The sequence below is a fragment of the Bos grunniens genome, chromosome 8, assembly GCF_055505025.1.
Source record: "Bos grunniens cultivar Pamir isolate PY7600 chromosome 8, Bosgru_T2T1.0, whole genome shotgun sequence".
NCBI lineage: Eukaryota > Metazoa > Chordata > Mammalia > Artiodactyla > Bovidae > Bos > Bos grunniens.
The window spans coordinates 62,647,807-62,666,166 of record NC_141172.1 but is presented as its reverse complement, the minus strand read 5'-3'; positions in this window follow the sequence as shown (position 1 = coordinate 62,666,166).

Sequence of the window (18,360 nt, the reverse complement as noted above, 5' to 3'; positions counted from 1 at the left end):
TTCCAATGAGTCAACTCTTCACATGAGGTGGCCAAATTACTGGAGTTTCAGCTTCAGCATCATTCCTTCCAAAGAAATCCCAGGGCTGATCTCCTTCAGAATGGACTGGTTGGATCTCCTTGCAGTCCAAGGGACTCTCAAGAGTCTTCTCCAACACCACAGTTCAAAAGCATCAATTCTTTGGCACTCAGCCTTCTTCACAGTCCAACCCTCACATCCATACATGACCACAGGAAAAACCATAGCTTTGACTAGACGAACCTTTGTTGGCAAAGTAATGTCTCTGCTTTTGAATATGCTATCTAGGTTGGTCATAACTTTCCTTCCAAGGAGTAAGCATCTTTTAATTTCATGGCTGCAATCACCATCTGCAGTGATTTTGGAGCCCAGAAAAATAAAGTCGGACACTGTTTCCACTGTTTCCCCATCTATTTCCCATGAAGTGATGGGACCAGAGGCCATGATGTTCGTTTTCTGAATGTTGAGCTTTAAGCCAGCTTTTTCACTCTCCACTTTCACTTTCATCAAGAGGCTTTTTAGTTCCTCTTCACTTTCTGCCATAAGGGTGGTGTCATCTGCATATCTGAGGTTGTTGATATTTCTCCTGGCAATCTGGATTCCAGTTTGTGTTTCTTCCAGTCCAGCGTTTCTCATGATGTACTCTGCATGTAAGTTAAATAAGCAGGGTGACGATATACAGCCTTGACGAACTCCTTTTCCTATTTGGAACCAGTCTGTTGTTCCCTGTCCAGTTCTAACTGTTGCTTCCTGACCTGCATACAAATTTCTCAAGAGGCAGATCAGGTGGTCTGGTATTCCCATCTCTTTCAGAATTTTCCACAGTTTATTGTGATCCACAGAGTCAAAGGCTTTGGCATAGTCAATAAAGCAGAAATAGATGTTTTTCTGGAAGTCTCTTGCTTTTTCCATGATCCAGCAGATGTTGGCAATTTGATCTCTGGTTCCTCTGCCCTTTCTAAAACCAGCTTGAACATCAGGAAGTTCATGGTTCACATATTGCTGAAGCCTGGCTTGGAGAATTTTGAGCATTACTTTACTAGCGTGTGAGCGATGGTGTGATCACTGACCTAGAGCCAGACATCCTGGAATGTGAAGTCAAGTGGGCCTTAGAAAGCATCACTACGAACAAAGCTAGTGGAGGTGATGGAATTCCAGTTGAGCTATTCCAAATCCTGAAAGATGATGCTGTGAAAGTGCTGCACTCAATATGCCAGCAAATTTGGAAAACTCAGCAGTGGCCACAGGACTGGAAAAGGTCAGTTTTCATTCCAGTCCCAAAGAAAGGCAATGGCAAAGAATGCTCAAACTACTGCACAATTGCACTCATCTCACACGCTAGTAAAGTAATGCTCAAAAGACCTACATAGTTCCAGGTAAATTTTAATAATAGCTTGTCAATATCTACACAAAACCCTGCTAGAATTTTTATTGGAGTTGCCTGGAGTCTATAAATCAATTTTAGGAGAATGTACATCTTTATAATATTGATTATTCTAATTTGTGATCATGGTATATTTCTCTATTCAAGTCTTTCATTTCTCTCAACAACTTTTTTTATTTCCAACAACATTTTATATTTTTTAATTGGTAGGAGCCTTCTGTAACATTTATTAAATTTATTTCTAGGTAAATTTTTACATTATTATAAGTAGAGTTAATTTTTTTTTTTTTTTTTGCTGTGCCACACAACTTGAAGGATTTTCTTTCCCTGACCAGGGATTGAACCTGGGCCCTCAGTAGTGAAAGCACCAAGATCTAACCACTGGACCACTAGGGAATTCATTGGAATCAATTACTAAATTTCATTTTCTAATTGTCATTTCCATTAAGTTTTCATTTTCATTTTATTTTTTATTTGTAGAAGTTGTATTTGGACCTTGTCTAAATCTGCTTGATCTTTCCTTATAGTTCCTTATCTCCAACATGTTTTTCAAGTTGGTCTTTTTTCAAAAAACAATATAGCAATCATAGTTATTTCAGAGTTTTGTTTGTGCATGATATTTCCAGTATTTGAATTCTTGTGGGTCTCTTTCTGCAGTCTGTTTTTTTCTCATTTATAGCGCCTCTGTGTGAGGATCATTTCTTTTTATTGAAAGCTGTGCATTTCCCTGAGATTTTATTTGTGGAAATTCTTTAAGGTCTGAAATAAAGGCAGGTTCCTCTATCAAAGATTTGCACTAGTTCTTGCCAGCTATACCACTACCAGTCTCAGATTAACCTAACAAAGTATTGGCTTGAGTGTTGGGGGTGGAGGGTGGTTTGTTGTTTACTATTTAGAACACACAGATAGTATGAAATTGGGCCTCAAGCTACATGAGGGACAGATTGTGGTCCCAGATGCTCAGTAATGACATCAATTTTCCTTTTTTGCTCAGGACCTAGGGTCTTGCAACTCCCTAATGGTTAAGGTGGTTAATAACCATCTTATTTCCAGTTTATACAATCTGGAAGTGTAGGCATTTGGGGTCTCACCTTTATGGGCGAGGTGTCCAGGTGCCTTGGATGGCCCTGATCTCTGTACTTCATGATTCTCTGTCCTCTGTGAGGCCCAACAACAGAAGCTCAAGTCCACCTGGTTCAACCAGTGCCCTCAGAGCCACAGCCAGCGTAGTCCTTCTTTCACTTAGAACTCACTTAGGATTTTGGCCTGAACCTCTTACTTTCTTGCCAACTCAGAAATGCACTCAGGAAGATATATTTTCTCTGCATTTGAAATTTTTTCCTTAGGAGGGTCAATCCACTAGTTATCAGGAATGAAACTCCTACTGCCTAACATCCTACAGATACCTTAAAAATCGCTATCCAGTTATCTCTTATCTGTTAGAATACAGTAGTAACTGTTATAGATCTCACAGGGTTTCAAACAAAAGTTGTTTTGCAATACAGAACATGAACAACCAGCTTCTGGCAGCCTCTCTACTGCTTCTCAAACATTCAAAATATGTTCACAGGCTGTCTCTCCACTCGCCTCTGTCAAGCTGGTTCCCCTAAATGCTTGGTTACTTTTAAAAAAATGTTTTGTTTTCTGTTTTGTATTGTTTTGTTTTCAATTGGACCTTCATTATGAAAGTCTAATTTTAAACACACTACTGACAAAGAATTGCTCCATGGGAACTTTCTCTGCTTTGAAAATTTTATTTTTTTATTTAGATTAATTCAATAAATGCCCCTCAGATACTGGAAAACAGAAGTGGACTCTCTTTTACTCATGTGGATTTGTGAGTGTGTATGTGTGTGTGTATTTAATCCTGGTAGTTAACCTTTGCTTATTTTTGACTGTTTGATCTCTCTTTTTCTGCTTTCCCTCTTTCCCCAGAGACACATCTTCTGGTCTTGACCAGGTTCCTTACCTCATCAGAGAAGCAAAAATTAATGCCAATTTCCTGGCCCTTGTAGATTAGGGCTGAGGGCTTGCAGGTTGGAGCTGTCTTCCGTCTGGCCATGAGAAGCAGTCCCAAGCTGCAGACTGTGGCTCCCTTTGCACCCATCCTGCCCTCAGACAGCTGGATGTTAAGCAGTCCTCCAGCTTCCATCTCTGCGACTCAGTCTCCAGCCGACGGATAACTAGGTTCTGCCTCGTTCCCAAGTCTAGGCCACAGCACCGGTGCCCTGTATTGCCCACATCCTCCGTTTGGCCCAAACTCCTTTTTATCACCCCCCTTCTAGTACTGGAATCTCTGGCCAAAACCAAGCTCAGTGGATGAGTGTTTGCTCCGTGCAGATGAACGTTCTAATATGATTGCCTATGCTTTACAGGTACATGTTGCTGCTCTCTCTTTGTCCTGGAAACATCTCGTTCCTTACAGCATCTCTGGAACTGACTGCTTACCCATGGTCATGTTCTTTCTTTGGTTGCTGCCTGCCCCCACTAGACTCAGTGCCTCACGAAGGTCACAGAATCTTCCTCTGGGTTGGTCTGCCCTGTCCAGTTGCATTATCTCAGCGAGAGCCTACCTTTTCCCCCTGATCAGTCAGGAAGATTCCCTGGGGCCAAGACAAATTGGAGGTTTTCAATAGGCTACCACAGCCCTTTCCCCTTGGATCAAATTTCCCTTTAATCACAACGCAACCCCTTCCCCTTGGATCAAATTTCCCTTTAAACACATGTTCTTAAAAAGTATTGTGCAAAGAGGAAAAAAAGCCAGAAAACAAGGAACACATGCCCATGTGGCCTTTTAGTAGGAGATCTGCACAAGTTTAATTTTATACACACACACACATGCAAATTCACTTGCACATTTAGAACTATACATAAAAAAATAGCACCCACATTCAATGAGATAATTAAACAGAAACACAGAAGTGCTGGGAAGAGCTTAATACAACTCTATTTGGCAGATCAAGCAGTCAAGAAACGAGCAAGGATAACTTCCAAGGCTAAGTATGCACTAATGCTCTCTCTGTCTCTGTCTCTCTCTCCTCACACACACACACACACACACACACACACGCACACACACGCACAGGTTCACAAGCGCAAAATGCAGAGTACTTTCTTCTGTTTCCCAGTATCAAAGAGACATTTACAAAATTGATCATAAATTAAGAAACCTCAACAAATTCCTTCAAAGCAGAAACAGTAGAGGATAAATCCTTCTGTCTCTGGTGTGTTTAAAGTTGGGCATTTGTAACAAAAGTTCAAGTGAAAACAAAACAAAATATTCAAAACACATACAAAAATTTCCTAAGTAACCCAAGTATTTGGAGACATCAGCTTGAAAGCGGGAGGAGAGACAGCCTGTGAACACGTTCTCACAGTTGGAAAAGGGGAGATAATGGCAGAAGCAGAATTTTTCTTGGACTGTATTGCCAATAGCTTTTATTTGAATTCTCTTCGATACTGATAACAATGAAAACGATTTTAGTGCCAGAAAAAACTGACAGTTACTTTAAGTTTATGCAATGGGTGGGGAGGTGGGGAGTGAGAAGGTTGAGGGTAGAGTGGACAGTGAACATTCCAGAGGATCAGGTCTCTGGACAGGTCAGGATCCAAGTTAGCACTTATAGGCAAGCAGGTGCCCCACAGTCTCTAAGGCAGTCTCCACCCACCCAAGTCAGCAAGCACCAGCCTTCCTTACATAACTTCTTCCTACCTACAGGGGAAGGGCAAAGGATCTCATTCATCTAATTATAGTGTCTTGGCCACAAACAACCTCTAAAAATTCTCTGGGCCTAACAGAGATGCTGACTGTCTCCTGATGGTGTTTTGCAAAGGAAATGGGTGAACATAGAGAGCCATTAAGTTACCTACACTGGAAAAACTAGGATGAAGGAAGGGGAGCCTTAGCCAGTTTGAAATTCCCTGCCCTTTAGTTTGGAGGCCCTGTATTTCCAATTCCATCTGAATATTTCACTTTTTAAGCCAAACCAACAGGATCCAGGTAGCCATGGTGGTCCCAATTAGGTTGGAATTTCCCAGAGGTCCTGAACCTCGCTCTGGTGTCTCTTAGCATTCCCTTGAGTGCCAAATGGCGTGTTAAAGACATAATCGCACCCCTATCCAGATGGCAGGAACTTAGATTTGATCTCATTAAACAAGAGTAGGTTGTTCTGTTCCGAGCTCTTCGGCAAGAGACTTGACATATGGCCTGGTCCCTGTCATTCAGTAGCTGTGTGACCCTTCTCTGGACCTGTTTCCATATTTGGAGAAAGAGTTAAAGCTGCTTTCTAAAATTTTGATCCCCTATATCTGTGCCCAGTAAGGAGGAACATTGCTTCCTGAAGCCTCATGGTGGTTGAGATTCTTAGGGTTATGAGACAGAAACCAAATTCAAAGGCATTAAGCACAAAAAGAAAAAAATTGGCTGTCATAGCTGAAAAGGATAAGGGCAGATGATGTCATTAGATCTCAAGCTCTCTTTCTCCATCTCTCATCTCTGCCTTTTCTCTGCCTAGTCCTCATTCTCTCTTTCAGACATACTCTTGCATGCGTTGGGGTAGAGGGGTGGCTACTTGACACCTGACAGTCATTCTGAAACAAAATCTCAGGGATAGACTCTGGCTGAGTCTGACCACCTGGCGTCAGGTGCCCATCGTTTGAGTCATTTGGGTCAGGGTTTCTCATTAGAGAAGCTGTTGAATAGGCCAATTCTTTGCTCTGAAGCACTGTTCAGGGCATTTCTAGTATTCAGGGTCCCTGGTCACTAAATACCAAAGTGATTCCCAGACAACAACAATCAACTGTACCCCTCCACTTCCAAGGCCAGGGCTATGGGGTGCAGTACTACCCTAGGTGGAGAACCACTGCCTTGTGCCAATTGCTGAAGCCAGGGACTCGGGGTATGGTGATGGGTGCCCTTGCCACCTGCCCTTTCCTGTAGTAGAGATCAGGATGGATGGGCCACCGGGCTTGGCAACCCTGCCAGACCCATCACAAAGCACCAGTGGTTGGGAAGGAGTCATTTTCCAAAGGAATTATCACCAGGTTCCTATTACCAGAAGGATGCTATGCAGACAAAGACCCATTGTTGTTGATTGCAGACGACTGCCCTCATCTTTCAGGGGAAACATGAATGCTACCAAAGGGAAGAATTATCAGCCCCCTTTTGCCAAGCCAGGCCTCCGCCACTCCACATCCTAAAATCTCAGGACTCCAGCTCAAAACCAATCCCCCTTCACCTGTCATGGGGGCCTTCCTGGTCCCTTGAGTTTTTGACTCCTCCCTATGCTCCCTGGAGTTTGGCCCCAAGAAGTCAAGGCTCCTTACATCCCCGGTCAGCACCAACAGTCAGCTGGACCGAACATGCTGGACCGAGGGAAAGCCAGGAGGGAGGTTCCGTGGACTAATCACACCCGAGCAAGCGCCGTTTCCCTTGGGTGAGCCTATCAGAACCAGGCCATGTGATGTTCCCAGGGCCCTGCCCACCTTCAGACTTCTAAGAAAGAGGGAAGGAGGAGCCCCAGTGTCTTCATGGCTCCACAGCTGGGCTGAGGGCTGAGGGATGTGGCTGCAGGAGCCAGACTCTGGGAAGCATCTCACATGAATCAAAAGCAAAGGCTAGGACACATTTTTACGAGAGATTTCAGAGAACACTGCTCAGGTCAGGGCAGACCATGCCAGCATTGCTAGCTCTCCCTCCCGCTACCCCGGGGCTCCACCCTAGAGGACAGTTCTTGACTCCTCTTTCAGACTCCAGAATATAACTCAAACTTCTTCCTCATTTCCAGTTAGATAGTTGAGACAGTATGGTACTTTCCAAGGAAATTTAACTGTGAAGCTAAATGAGATGAAAGAAGAAAATGCCATATATCCACCAAATTTATAGAAATCTATGTGTCTCAGCTTCTAGAAGGTTCTGCTCCACACTCTATTTGAGTTCTTTTTATGCATGACTCCATAGTATTTCTGAGGTGGATTTCTTCCTTCCAACCAAAGCCAGTGTGGGGTCAGGCCTCCTGGGTGGTTCTCATGGGACAGATTGAGTGGAGGAAGGGCAGTTAGCGCTGGAGGGGTGATACTTCAGCATAGATCTTTCCACTCAACTCTGCTTTGCTTTATCAAACACAGGCAGGTCACCTCCTCTGAGTCTAGCTCTTTTTCCCTTCTGGGAGCCCATAGTATAGTGAGGACTATACACAGTTAATACCTATCACAGTGTCATAACTCCACTAGAGCTGACAACCTCCTAGTCCCCTCATCATAATGTTTCATCAAAAGAAACAATGGTCTGATTTCCCCTCAAACACAAAAAAAACCATTTAAGTTTTTGTTGAAAAATGTTAAACGGTGCCCGAAAGATTATAGTGAAAGCTGTACATATGCCACCTTCCTTCTGAGAGGCCCTCTATCCATTCTAACCTATGTCCAGTTAGTCTCCTTCCACATCTCCTGCTACCCAGATCTCTATCCCAAAAGCCTTGCGAATCTGGCAGGTGAATGTGGACCAGGTCTTGGCAGGCTGCCAGAGGGTGCAGGAGGGAGAGTCTGCTCCTTTTGTGTCACCAGGATGCTACAGCACAAGTGTGGTGGTGGACACTTGTCTATAAGTGTAAGAGGAATCTTACCACTGCTCTCTCTGTCCATCCCCAAGCATTATTGCCCCCTCCCCCCACCCCACCCGCTGCCGGGGTCTATCCCACATCTTTTCACTTTGACTCAATTTACAGCTCTTCCTAGACAACCTCAAATGCTCTCCCGCCTGCCACCCACCCCTGGCATGGATGTGCAGCTGACTCCCAAAGCCCTGTTTCCCCAGGAAATCAGTACCCTAAGTGCCCAGGTTCTTCTAGTATGTAAACTACTCCTTAGGGTAGCCTAGAGCTTGAGATGGACCTGTGGTCGCCAACAAAGCTCTCTTTAGGGCAGCAAAACCATGACTTTTATAAGTAGGTTATTGATGATGTAACTTGGAAATTACCCTGTGTCTTATTTGTTTGCTCTTGGTCTCTCTTCTCTACCCAGCAAATTTTGGCCTGGGATGGGGGTGGGGTGGACAGTGAATAGCCCCTTTGTGTTTCAGACCAGATTGGGCATCTCCAAAGTATTTATTTTTGAAATTTCCAGGCCCATCAAAGGGTTTGGTTGGATTCCCTAAGGGACAGAACCTTGGATTAACTGGGACATGTGTCCCCCCACCCTGTGGCCAAGGAGTGGTATGTTCTAATTGGTCAAGGCCTAGGATTACTGCTCATCCCTGACCCAATCACAGTGGCAACTGCCTGGGATTACGGTAATTGTTAAGGTCAGTCATGGACACTCAAATGCCTAGAGCCCATCCAAACCACAAGGTAATCCCACTGTGAACTTTCACAAGATAGTATTTACCACTGGCTCCTGGGAACACACACTCATATTTTGTAATTCTAGCTTCTTGACCAGGTAATGTCCAATTCTGTTTCAATTTTTAAAAATCCCGGTCTGAGCCAGTAGATTGACTTCACTACTCACTAACGGTTTGTGGCCCACAGTTTGAAAAATGCCACTCTTCAGGCCTGCACAAACTGCTGGCATTGTTTAAACAGCTGTTAAATGCATCATAAATTCTCCAGGAATTTAAGGGGGAAATGTGTAGGGAAGTGGAAGTTGGGTTAATAGAGTGTACAAGGTCATTAAGTGGATACGGGTGGTACTTGCCACTTGTGAAAAGGCCTTGAGAGAAGACACTTTTGAGCTCCAAGGTGGGACTCCAGCTTCAAGGAGTGAGACAGTCCACCAGGGCTATTCCCCTGATTAGGTTGGACTTGGGCTACAAGGGACTCATCTGGAGTGCCAATATGCTCATGCCATACAGCTGGGTGCCCTGAGATGTTTTGTTCTGTGATTTTTCTTACCCAGAACCCACTCCAACTAGACTAGACTTTGTCAGTCCTTTGGAGAGCACAGGGAGCACACAGATGCTTTTTGGTTATGTGAGGGCCAGGCTAGTCTGAGCACCTACTGTGTGCCGGACAGTGTCTGTGTATGTAGAGGATGTGCGGGAGGAGTGAGAACAAACAGGCCATGTGCGCATGTATACAAAGTGAAATGACATACGCAAGTAAATAGTGATAAAGACAACATTTGGAATAGCAGCTGAGATGGAGAGAGAAAGCTACAGGGGAGAGACAGAGACGGTCTTTCTACAGGTACAGCAATATTTTATTTCCTAATCTAAGAGGTGGATTCGTGGCTGGTTGTTTTGTTATTAATATTTATTAAACATTGATGATGCAATGTGGACACATTGTCTGTATACACATACACACACCTATTGGTATGCATGACAAAAAAATATAGTAAGCCATGAACTCTACTTAATGACTTCACAGATTTGAGTGAAAGACAGCCATAATAACAATGAATATATATCACAATGAAATCATAAGAAATATAAAGAAGCAATCCATTTTGGCTAAACATATGAACTTGGGTAAGTTACTTTATTTATTGAAGCTTCAGGCTTTTCAGATACATTTTACAGATAGACAGATACCAGATAGATAAACAGATAATGAGATAAATGACAGATATGTATATACACATACATACACACACATATATATTAGGTTTATTGTGAGAGTCAATTGATATGTGATGCATGAAAAAAATCTCTGACAAACTGTGAAACTGTAAAAAATGTGAGATAATATTTTCACTTTGGGCATATTTGCAACTGTCTATTTCTCCTTCTGTGAAGGCACTACCCCACAGTTTTGTACCCGAGTGGTAGTCTGAAGGAAGCAGGCTGTAAGCAACTGTAAATTATTCTCAATCTAACATATTTTGTGTCTAGCACAATGAAGAAGCAAATAAAGATGACATCGGCTACCACTGAATAGCTTGCAATTATCCGAACAAGGACTTGGAGTTTAAGAGCTCCATGGAGGCCAGGGATTAGAGGGCTTTTAGGGGGCAGGGGGCAGAGCTGAGAGGAGAGTGCTGCACTTCACCTTCCCTGGGGGCTTTTTCGGTCCAGCCGGCAGATTCCCGCCACCATGACCACACAGCCCCGACAGGTGCTGCGTCTCCCCAGGTCTCTGGCCTGAACGTGGACATAAATCCCTCCCCCAGCTCTCCTGGGCCTCAGGGACACTGGCTTCCGATACTGCCAGAGTAGGCTCTCTTTCAGGAGTGCTGGTCCTCTATCGCATGTCACACCTAACACCAGACAAACGGCCAGCCCAGCTCTGCAGGCTCCTACTCCAGGTCCTGACTTCTGGCTCCTTGCCATCTCCTTTCCACCTTAAGGTCCCAGAGGCCTGTTCTCTAGAATGAGGTTAGAATTTGTTATGAAAGCATAGGAGTTCAGGTTCAAGGACCCCATAGACAAACTGATACCTGAAATGAGGCTCTGAAGGTTCTCTCTCTTGGGATAGAATATATCTCAGAGCTCGGGGAAGATTGAGACCCCAGGTTAGAATCAGGTCGTTTATGAGCCCAAGTCCCAGCTGGACAGGTGGCACATTCAATGGGGTCATTTGACGGGAGTTTAAAAAAGGGTTATTTTTCAAAGGGTATGGAGAAACCACGAGGGAGAATGGAGAAACCACGAGGGAGAATACAGAACCCTAGGGGCTCACGGAGGCACTGGTAACAGAAGGTGCTGTCACCAGTCCAGGCTGAATAGGGGAGGGGAGCAGAGCTGTTGGTGCCTAGAGAGAGTCATGTGCAGGGAGCTGCTTGACAGGAGCTGAGCTTTTCAACAGAGGGAGGCAGCCAGACCTGGAGAAACCACAGACATGGAACCCAGCAAATAAGTACCCTGAGCTCACTCTCCTCCCTTCCTCCCATCACCACTTGGCCAAACCTAACTGGGCACCACAGGGCAAGAGAACCCTACTGCTGTGTTCCCGTGGATCAGCTTGCAGGGCACAGAGCCAGGTGGTTCTGATGGAATAACTGGCTCACACAGCCTCATTGTGAAACTGGGAGGCAGCTCAATGGGGGCCAGTCTTGAGCAACAGGGCCCAACAGTCATGGTGGGGGAACCCAGAGGGTACCAGAGGACAAAAGCACAATCAAGGAGGTGATTCAGAAAGACTACCTTCGGACCACAGGAACTCAGAGACAGAAAGGCCATTGGGAGGTGAGGGCACATCCTTGGTGGCTGAATCCAAGTGTCCTGTGATTAAACCACGACGAAGTCACATCTTTGCAGAGATATTTTTGGCATGCAAGAATCAAATTCATTTAGCAATTTCACTCGACGCGGCAGGCTGAAATTTCCTGTCAACTGCTTTCAAGGACATTTAGAAGCAAATTTGTAGCAGACACTCCCTTATAAGCATCTTGAGTGACATAATGGAAAGATCTTTGTGCAACGATTCAGCAGACCTCAGGGTTAGGTTTCACTCTGTCTCTAACACACTGGGTCCTTTAAATCCCCCTCTTCCCCTCTCTGGGCCTCAGTTTCCTTCTCTAGAATGTGAGAGGGTTGGCTATGATTTCTAAGATCCCTTCTGATTTTGGCATGCTAAGATTTTCATAGAAACTATATGATCAGAACAAGTTTTGACACACTGGTTTTGGCAGTAATTTTTTGGGGGGATAGGAAACCAAAAGCTGAGGCAACAAGAACAAAAATAAACAAGTGGGACAACATCATACTAAACAACTTCTGCACAGCAGAGGAAACAGTCAACAAAATGCAAAAGTAACCTATGCGACAGGAGAAAATATTTGCAAACTATATATCTGGTAAGGGGTGAATACCCACAGTATAAGGAACTCACACAACTCAATAGCAAAACAAAAACAGTCTGATGGGCAAAGAATTTTAATAGAAATTTTCCAAAGAAGATATACAAACAGCCAACAGGTACATGAAAAGATGCTCAACATCACTAATCATCAGAGAAATGCAAATCAAAACCACATTAAGACCTCATACCTGTTAGAATGGCTGTCATCAGAAAGACAAAAGATAATTAGTATTGGAGAGGATGTAAAGAAAATGGAACTTTTGTATGCCATTGGTGGGAATGTAAATTGGTCTTTATGGAAAATGGTATGGAGATTCTTCAAAAAATTTAAAATAGAATTACCATATGATTTAGCAGTCTCTCTTATCGATATATATCCAAAGGAAATGAAATCAGTACCTTGAAGAAATGTCTACATTTCTGTGTTCATTGCAGCATTATTCACAATAGCCAAGATATGGAAACAGCTGTGTCTTTCGATGAATGAATGGATATAGAAATTATATATATATATATATATATATATATATATATAATCCAGTCTTTAAAAAGTAGAGGATCTGCCATGTACAACATAGATGGACTTCACTGACATTATGCTAGGTGAAAAAAGCCAGAGACAGCAAGACAAACGCAGTATGATGTCACTCATATGTGGAGTCTAAAAATGTCGAATTCATAGAAGCAGAAAGTAGAATGTGGTTACCAGGGGTAGGAAGGTGAGAGAATGTTGGTCAAGGGGTACAAAGTTACAATTAATAGGATGAATGCATTCTAGAAATCTAATGTACCTCAGGATGACTACAGTTTATGATATTGTTTTGTATACTGGAAGCTTACTAAGAGAATAGGTCTCAGGTACTCACACCACACACACACACACACACACACACACACAAATGGTAACCATGTGGAGAGATGGATACGTTAATTAGCTCGACCAGTAATCATTTTACTAGGTATATGTACATCAAAACAAGTACTTTTTTTTCCTGTTAGGCTATACCATGCGGAATGTAGAATCTTAATAGTTCCCAAATAAGGGGTTGAATCTGGGCCTCGACAGTGAAAGCACTGGTCTTCACCAGTGGACCACCAGGGAACTCCCAAAATGTGTACATTTTAAATACATAGAATTTTAATTATTTTTTTTTAATGTATATGAAAAGGAGACTCAGTCATGGGACATATCAGCACAGCCAACTTTGTGGTTACTGTGATTCCATTTTGTAAGTTACAAAATTGTTTCTTTGAAATGTCTTTAAAATTGCTCCATTCCTCTGATGCAGCAATTCCTCCATTTCTCTGATGTAGCAAAGAGGCAAGAGAGAATACTTGCTTTCCACTGGATTCATGCCCAAGAAAGCAAACCCAAGTGTACTGCAGCTAAAAGAACCCAGTCTACCACACTTCCTATTTATTTGGCTTTGGAGAACTGGACCAAGCAGAACTGAGGACGACGTGCTACACCGCACTGAGTCATCAGCTGCAATGGCGGCCACCTCCCAGAGCCTCCTGCGGGCCGGGCTGCAGAGCAGACCTCCTCTCAACTTCCCCTTCAGAATCTTTCTTCACGGAGTAAGACCCCTGCGCTCACTTCCTCATTACAATTCCTACCCACAAAGTTCATTTCTCTGGTCTCACTTAGAAAACAAAACCAGCGTTTGAATGTGTACTCTTTCTTTGGTTCCTGGCATTAAACATGACTTCCCATAAAAGGGATTTGTTGTTTTTCCCCATCTACCAACTCCTTTCTTAAGGGACAGCACACTCACCTTCTTCCTTTACAGATCTGTTCCTCCCCTGCTACAGCCAGGTGGTAGATTTAGTGAGGCTGCCCGTCACTGATTCTTGACCCCTGGCCACAGAGGGGTAATCATTTTACTATGTATATGTACATCAAAACAAGTACCTTTTTTTAACGAGAGGTCGAGATCCAAAGATGTTAGGATGTTCGGATGTCAGAGGGGATTGGCTATGTGCTACTCAAAAGTATGCTTCTGTCGAAGCTGGGCTGTTTGAAAATAGAAGGGAGCAGCGGGCAGATAAAAGAGAGGCCCTTCCCCTTGCAGCAAGATTCTCAGGGTGCAGAGAGTTTGATGATCTTCCTCCTTAAAGTATTTCAACAGCAGGAATCTGTGGCCGGGAAGAGGGATACCCTGGGGGATCTGGGTAAGAGGGAGAATCTCATCCCAAAGCCACATGGCCTAGAACAGAGCCCAGGGTCTGTGGGGACCTTTGTCATCACTCGGAGCTCCAAGGAAGCTCAGGCCAAGGGGCCGAGTCCCAGAAAGTGGACCCTCTTCTAGGCCTGTGGTGAATAGCAGAGGCTATTCCACTCTGGGGTCCAGGTTGCCATTGCTCAGTGAAATGCTCCTAAGTCCCCCAAGAAGAAGGACCTATGGGAGGACGGAAGGAATCTGTTCCTCTGACAGGGAAATGAGTTTTTGCTGTCCCTGTACTGTCCCTTGGCAAATGACAAATAATTGGAATTGTTCCCCCTTCCCTCTTTTAAATAGAATTTTGCAAAATATATGGAATGGTTCACTGTACCATTTAATTACACGTGGCAAGAGCATGAGTGTGGCCATTTGGCTTCCCAACTAGAACCTGATCAAACTATTGCTTTTTCAATTATTCAGCACATATTGACTGAGCACTTACTAGTGACAGATATTCTTCTAGACCCTGAGGATATTATAATGAAGAAAACAAACAACCAAAACCAAATCGCATGCCCGTATCTTCCTTCCCAGACCAGGAATAGTACCACCAGCCAGGTACCCAGCCAGGCTCAAATCCCAGGAATCATTCTCTCATAACTGAGACCTTTCAGCAAAGCTCCACCTAAATCCATCCCAAATCTGCCCACTTCTCACCCTCTCCAGTGCTTCAGCCCTAACCCAGGACATCATTACCAATCAGCTAAATTACAGCAACAGCCCATTAACTGGTCCATTTGCTTCCAGAGTCCATTCAGCATACATAAGTCACAGGGGTCTTTCCAAACAAAAATCAGTTCATATACTTTTTTAAACCTAATAGATTTCTTCACAGCAAAAATCTAGAAAGTTGTATCTTTCTCCTCAATAAAATGAGCACTAGCTGTAGGAGGTACGTGTTTGTGAGGACTCTGTTTATATATTTAAAGAGTCAATGCCGGTTTTGTATTTTCTGATCATAAAAAATGTCTTGATGATATTACTGCCTCAAAAAATAAAAGTAAAAATAGGTTCATGTCCCTCTCTCTCTTGAAGGCCTCCAGGAGCTTCTCAGAGCAACCAGACATAAAATCCATACCGTATGCCTTCATCTACAAAAGCCAAGGTGACCTGCAGCTGCCTCCCCTGGCCTCCTTGGCTTGCCATGTCTTCTCTACCGTTTACTGCCCCTCCAGTGCCTTCCAGCTTCTTCCTGCCCCTTAGACACACGAAGTGAGCTTGCATCTCAAGACCTTTACGAAATCTGCTGTTCGTTCCTGAGACAGTCTACCCTTAGGTCTCTGCAAGCTTGCCTCCCTCGCATCGTTCAAAGGTAACAGGATACTCACCGGAACTTTTCCCATCGTCCAGTAATTCCAGCCAAAGCCCAGAGATGATGACCAGAGCATGGCTCTATCTTGAGACAGCAGCCCACCATCACACCAGGTTCCCTTCCTGGGACACACAGGAAGGTGTCCAACAGTCCCTCCCCACCGTCCCTCCTTTCTAATCTTCGCTGAGATGACAGGGAAGGAGAGAAGGAGGGGAGTTAGAGCCAGCACCCTCTGCCTTGTGGGGAATGCAGTGTTTGTAGTGAGAGCCAAAGATTGGGGTGGCTTCAAAGATTCTGCCATGGGGGGTGGTGCCCCCAAGAGGAGGGGAAATTGATGTGCTGCTCCAAAGTTGGTTATCATTTTCTAATTTGCCCTCGGGCTTAGCTGAGTCAGGGTGGAAGAAGATTGATTTTGCTTCAAGGAGGGAATTGGGGCAGAAGTGGAGCTACATATATGTTCTGTTGTTGTCCTGGTGAGATTCCCAGTTGGGCTAAGCAGACATCACAGAAGGCAGTTGGTCCTATCTCCCATAGGAAGGTCCTCCAGAAGATTCACCAGCGTTCGACTGCCTGCCGCAGAGGGTGTCAGTGGCCCCTGTAAGCCAGGCAAGTAGGAACATCCAGCCTCGAAAGGACCACAGCCCTGGCCAAGTGAGTAAAGAAACTTTTGTCCTATTTCCTCTCCTTCCTTCCATGGCAAACACACCTGAAGGGCTGAACCTTGATGAAGGAAGAGAAGAAGATACCTTAGATCCTAATCACATTCCTCCCCATCTTCATCCCTAGAAGGCAGGAACTTAGCTCAAGAAAGCTCAGCGTGAGGGCAGGGGGAAAGGGAGAAGAGATTGTAATAGTTTGCAACTGAAATAGTAAACTTTTAATAACCAGGAAGTTGTGGACTCTTCCTGTGTCTGTCCGGGCTTGTTTGCCCTCAAGGTGTATTTCTCTCTCCCAATTCTGCCCCGTTTTGGGGGTGGGGACCTGATCCTGGCTGGCCATGCTGCCAAAGCTGTTGGCTCAGATGACTACCTTTGATAGGTGAGGGATTGGAGAGCAGGAGGAAGGAACGAATCAAGGCATTTTTCTTATACCTTATCTGTGTCTACTGCAGTTTCCGGCTGTGGGCTCTTCTTCCTTTATGACTCCAGGCCCAATGCGGTCCAGCTTTCGCTGTTTGGTATTCATCTCTAAGCTCTGGTAACACATTCTCCTTCCTTTGCCCCACTTTTGGTGATATCTGGATAGTCTTACTGTGTCCTGTTCAGTTTCTTGGCTTCCCCAGAACTTGTGTAACTAATTGTCTGCATCAGATTCCCTCTGTTTCAAATATTAAGAATGCTTTTGGTCTTTTGGATGGACCTTACCTCATATACTTCCCCAGAGGTTCATGAGGGTCTGTAGTCTAATAGTTCCATGCTTTCACCTTAATCAAGATATCTCAATACACCAGTTGCTAACATCTCATCTTAAATGCCATCTCTTCGGAAGGGTATCTCAGCATCCTCCCCACCTCCAATCACACCTCATTAATTGGCCTACTTTTAGCAATAATCAGTACCTGATTTCATCTTGTCTGTTTATTTGTTTGCATACTTATGATCTATTTCCTCTCACACTGAAATATAAGATCTTTGAGGGCAATTACTCTTCCTCTATACCCCCAGTTTGGGTTTCCCAGGTGGCACAGTGGCAAAGAAGCCGCCTGTCAATACAGAAGACATGGGTTCAATCCCTGGGTCGGGAAGATCCCCTGGAGAAGAAAATGGAAACCCACTCCAGTATTCTGGCCTGGGAAATCCCAAGGATAGAGGAGCCTGGCAGGCTACAGCCAGGGGTTGCAAAAGAGTCAGACACAACTAAACAACAGCAACAGCAATATCCCAATTTGCTCAATAAATACTTAGTAATTGAGTGACTAGCCTAAGGACCTGGTGGAATGGACTGTACATCATCCAGAGACCCTCAACTTGCAACAGCGGGTGTGACAGCTGAATGTCACTTTGGTTGTCAAATCTTAAGGAGGAAGCTGAGTACATTTTTATGAGTTAACTGTATTGTAGATTTGGGAGAAAGAGAGAAACCCAAGAGGCCAAATGTAATAAGCACCTTTTATTTTCTCATTTGCCAATTCACTTTTCCTTTCTTCTGTAGCATCCCCCTTTCTTTGAGGAATCACTCCTATCCTGCCCATAAAACTAAGAATGCAGGATATGGGGAGGTGAGATTTGTTATAATGTTTTATATTTCATTTGTGGTTAGAATATTCAGCTTTTCTATGTATTTTTGCATTCGTTTTGATCATTATGTTTTCATAGCACATGATTGATTATATTTATATTTTATAGAACAGTGTGGATACTGGGGCCCTGGTTTGAAACTGACTCTAAGGAGAAGGGGAGCTGACCTGCTGAAGGGATTGTAGTAGACACTTCTGTGTTTGTACCTTTAGCAGCCCCTCCAGACCAGGTTCGATTTCAGCCTTAGCTGTAGTGGGTAGTTCCCATTCACCTTCTGCTGCTGGTGTTCTGCCTTTAGACTCGCATCACTTGTCTGCTCCATACTGTGCCAGGGCCTTCTCTCAACACGAGGGAACTTTCTGGGCTAGCTTATAAGCGCAGCTTAGAAGCGAAAAGCAGTTAGTACCCTATGGGCAATGCTTGACCAATACAGAATGGCAGCCAACGG